The sequence below is a fragment of the Papaver somniferum genome, chromosome 2, assembly GCF_003573695.1.
Source record: "Papaver somniferum cultivar HN1 chromosome 2, ASM357369v1, whole genome shotgun sequence".
Classification (NCBI taxonomy): Eukaryota; Viridiplantae; Streptophyta; class Magnoliopsida; order Ranunculales; family Papaveraceae; genus Papaver; species Papaver somniferum.
Window position 1 is genome coordinate 101,181,101 of NC_039359.1, and position 4,702 is coordinate 101,185,802.

The window sequence follows — 4,702 nt, forward strand, 5'->3', positions numbered from 1 at the left end:
GGTTGATGGCCATGAAAATAGCGTGTCCAGGAGTGAAGCGTCGAGTTCCAACACTGGTAAAGGGAGAAACTACTGTGATATCGAATCAAACGTCCTTCCCTCCTTCCCAATTGAGCACAAGGATATCCGCTGGCTTTAAGTCTTTGCCGGAGTCAGATCGAAGTCCTAAGGAGGCTTCTTTTCTGGCAGGTACATTGGCTTTGTGGCATATATCAAACACGACATCTCTCGCAATATCATGTCGATATTTAATCCATATATCCTTGGCATAGTGTAGAGCGTGATCGCCGAAAGCATCCATGGGTTTGTTGCAGCTGGAACAGAGACTATCGTCATTGAAGAACGGTATCCCGAGGCGATATTGGAGGAAAACTCGAAATTGCTGAGGCCCAACGGCTTGGCCAAGCCCACTAATAGGAATAGCTTTGAGGAAGTCCATGGCATAAGGAAGCCGGTTACTGTGCCATAAGAACAAGTCACGCTCGGATAATGAAAATTCTGTAGGTAGGTTTTCCGACACAACTCCGAAGTACTTTGCTGCCAGTTTTTTCATGAACTTAGGGGCAGCGTCGTCGATGTTTCATTCAGAAGAAGGTAACCTACAAGCTTCTGCGTAGTCTTGCAAAGCAATCTGATAGTTGGTACACGGTTCCAGGGCATCAGGGCATGACAAGATGGTGTTCTGAAGATGCCGGGTTTGGAGGCTTGACGAGAGGTAACAATAAGCACCAGCATCATTCATCGTTAGAATGCCCAGGCCACCAAGTTTGATGGGTAGGGTTGCAATACGCTGTTGCACAACTCCAAAACCTGAACCGTCGCCGACAATCAACCTGCGTAAGTGATGCATGTCAAAGTTGGAGGTTGTCGGATGAATGACCGGAGTACATGTGGTGAGTAAGGTGAAGTATAGTTTCGAGACACCACAACAATTGCGTAGAAGTAGCAACTCCGATTGCGGATCCTGCAATTGCTGGATTTTGTGCATTAAATCCACTGTTTTATCAACTCTTCCTTGGACCATGTTTCGACAAAACTGGAGGTCAAGGATGACAGGCCCCCCTAGCAGTTTACCCTTAACGTTTGCTTGCTGATCTCTTTTGGGAAGACCTCAACGTCATCCCTCCGAGGGTCATACGTTGGCCAGTACAATTTCGTTTTGGAGAAATTCAAGTGTAAACCTCTTCGTGGTCCCTCTTCCTGCAGTATTTTCAGGGCTTTACCAACCTCCAGGGTGTCCCCTGCAATAGTTCCGTCATCTAAATACCAGGCGTGAAAAGCTAGAGTACATTCGGAAGCAATCAACTCAGCTATAGGTTGTAGGGCTAGAGCAAACAATAAGGGGCCAAGGGGATCACCCTGTTGAACACCCTGCGCCAACGAAAGGACATTTTCATTGTAGTATAGTTTTTCCGGTGGTGAGCAACAAAATTCGACCCATTTCGAAATACTGGGGCAGTGAGCTCGTACTTCCCTAATCAATGTAGATCTGTCGACCAAGTTAAAGGCGTTTGAGAAGTCTATTAACATCATCGTCATGCTAGTATCATGTCCTTTCAACTCCAGTAATCTGTTTGCTGCATGAAGTATTCCTTCGTTGCCGCTTGGAATGCCAACACCAAACTGAAAAGTGCCTAAATATGCGGTCATATCCTTGCAAACGGAAGCAGCTGCGAGTTTTGAACAAAGCCTACGCCAGATTTTTCCTACGGCTATAGGCCGTAAGCCACCCCCTGGTTTAATCAGTGGAGTTAGAGGAGCATTCGCAACATACGCTCCAAGAGGTGTCGGACACTTGCCATCCATCCAAAGGTTAATGACATTAGCGACAGAATGTAGCAGGTCATCAGCAATGGCTGCCGCAGGACCACTCAAAGCGTCGAGAAGGTGTTGCGCCCTGAGGCCATCTCTTCCACAAGAGGTACCCTTGGGGAAGCTTCTGATGGCTGACTTAACAGCTATGTTATCCACCGCTAGCGCTTCTGCAGAGATGCTTTCTGTAGGGATCACAGGGGGTTTTGCAGATGGGTGTTTGAGCTGCAGATCCTGTAATGTGGCAGGGGTATCAGGGGCAACTCCATTGGATTGCAGAATACGATTTGCTGCAGAGAAATGACCCTGGCTTATTTTTCGCCTGCAAGCCTCTATGTTTGCGTCGTTCTCCCACTGCTTGGTAGTACCTTGCCGTCTTGTTGATGGTCTGGGAATATCAAGCAAACATTGAACTAAATGGTGACAGCCCTGTGGATCATTCCATCTGACAAGGACTTGATTAATAGCTGCAGTCTGTAGCTTTTTGCGAGTGCCAGACCGAGCTTCCGCGGAGGACTTAGGAATGTAGAGGTTCAGAGTGCAGGCGGGTAAGAGAAGAAGTTTCAACCAAACTTCCAAATTCATGGGTTTAGTAATGACATCATCCAGACAAGATTTAAGGGTGCGGGCAAATTGCACCCTACACTGTGTTGGGATACTTACAATTGTTGTGATTTTGCGTCTGAAAATCTTGTCGAGCATGTCAATTGTTAGGTTGAAGACGTCATCAGTAACAACAGGCTGTGTGTTGGATGATGAAGCACCACCACTTCCCTGGGGTTTCGTTAATCCATGGATGAGAAAGTCAGTCTGGGAACCGTTGAAAGGACCAGCAATCACTTCAGAAGCATGAGATGCAGATGTGCAGGGCTTTTTCCAAGCGTGAATGCGCAAACACTTAATGCATAACCACATCCGCATGTCATTGAGAGCCTTCTCCCAAGCAACGAAGCAATCAATATTGTTCTGTATTCTTGCTCTGCATAACTCCTTGTCTTCATCGGTGCGGAAATGCCAGTCAGATATGTGTCGATACAGTGCTCCTCTAACATAACCCTTGCCGGTTGTACCACCCAGGAAGCCATCAAAGGATTTAAAGGGGCATTGAAGTTTGACTCCCTGTGAAAAAGAGATGACAGTTTCTCCCTGTGAAGTTGAGATGGAAGGTTGTTGGGAAGATGGTGTTGGTTGTGGCAGAGTATCGGTGTCTGGTGATTGGGGAACTGGGGATTGAGGAGAAGAAGATCTTCTTCTTCTCGTTCTAGGCATGTTTTTCCAGAGTAGAGGGAAACTGTAACTGCAATAACTGCCACAGGATCGTAGAGAAATTTGGAAAACAACTAGCCGTGAATTGCATTACCGAGTGCAGAGACAACAAAAACACTGGGAAGGGAGAGACCACTAATGATCTGGTTGAAAAACGGTGGAAGTGGAGGACCACTAATGATACAGTTAGAATTCTCTTAAAGATTCACAAAACTTACCAAAACTCTTGCAACTGCTTTGAAACCAAAGCATGTTCGTATTAGGCTAATTTAATGGTCTTGCCACCAAGACTTTGATTGGTCTTTCTACGGATCTTTTTACTTTGTTGTTCGAACCATTCCCGACACAGTAGGTCAAGATTAAATATTTTATAATTGTTTCTAACATTAGCACTTTTTATATTAGCATGAATTCTTGTCAAATGTTTGACGTATCAAATATCGTGAATTATATATATATACACACATATGTCGGTCTCTACCAGACCTAGTAATTTATTAGACCGACGTCTATAAATCAAAAAAAAAATCATCCAACTATTATCATTGTATCAAGGGCATTATAATATGTCAATGCTACCTGAATTCCATCAGACTCTCTAGGTCTATGGTATGCAAAGCATCACTGCTCGTTTTAGCAGACACTTTATGCTTCATTCATCAAAATGGCGAGTCTCTATGATGCATGCCGGACTCACCACTAAGGATCACTCTAGACTCACCAATATGCTAGATATAATATTTCTAGCCTCAATAGGTCAACAATTGACCAAATAAATACACATGCTTGAGACATCAATATGTCGCACGGGGATATTCACTAGGGTTTTATTCTGGAGGCCTACAACACGTGTTGTAGCAATGCACCCATGATGAGAAAGAATGTAAGTCGTGCTGGTAGTTGAATGAGTAAATGGAGTAGTAATCTTACAACCGCCAAGTCTCCATAACGAAATGAAACTGGTTTTGTTAGAGCACTACTTGATTGAACCCATAAGTTTTGCTATCTCAAGCTTGTTGTCAATATTAGATGAACAAAATTATATCTTGATTTATAGTCTACTAAAAGTCAAGTCACGGACTAGGATTAGAAGTGTGTATTTGAGTATCAGACATTACCTAATAACCCTCAAAAATTGAAGATTTAAGATCAAACGAAGATATCAACGAGGACTTCATCAATAAAGGTATGTGGTAACTGATTTCATTTGGATTCTTGTTCAATTCTACCTTTCTAACCTATAGAAACAAGTGCTCACTCTATGGAACAATTCCTGTGATGGTAAACATGCATTTATGTAGATTCGAGGATATTTGAGCCATGGATTTAGTGATAGTGACCTTTGAAGGTACTCATGTTGTGGTGAATGAGTATACGAATTCAACGAGCCAAGAATCACTCAATTCGGAGTTATAAAGAAGAAGTTAAGAGTGATTTGTTAAAGCAACACTTATTAAGTGTTGAAGTTCGTGAATAGGAAACACTCCACGAACTGTTTGTAATGGTTCACGGACTTGAGCATGAAAACATGACTAGAAGCCTTTTTTGGTCAAATTTTTGACGTTTCCTTATCTAGGAAATTTGGATATTCTTCCATATACAATTCATTACCATGTTAAAGTGT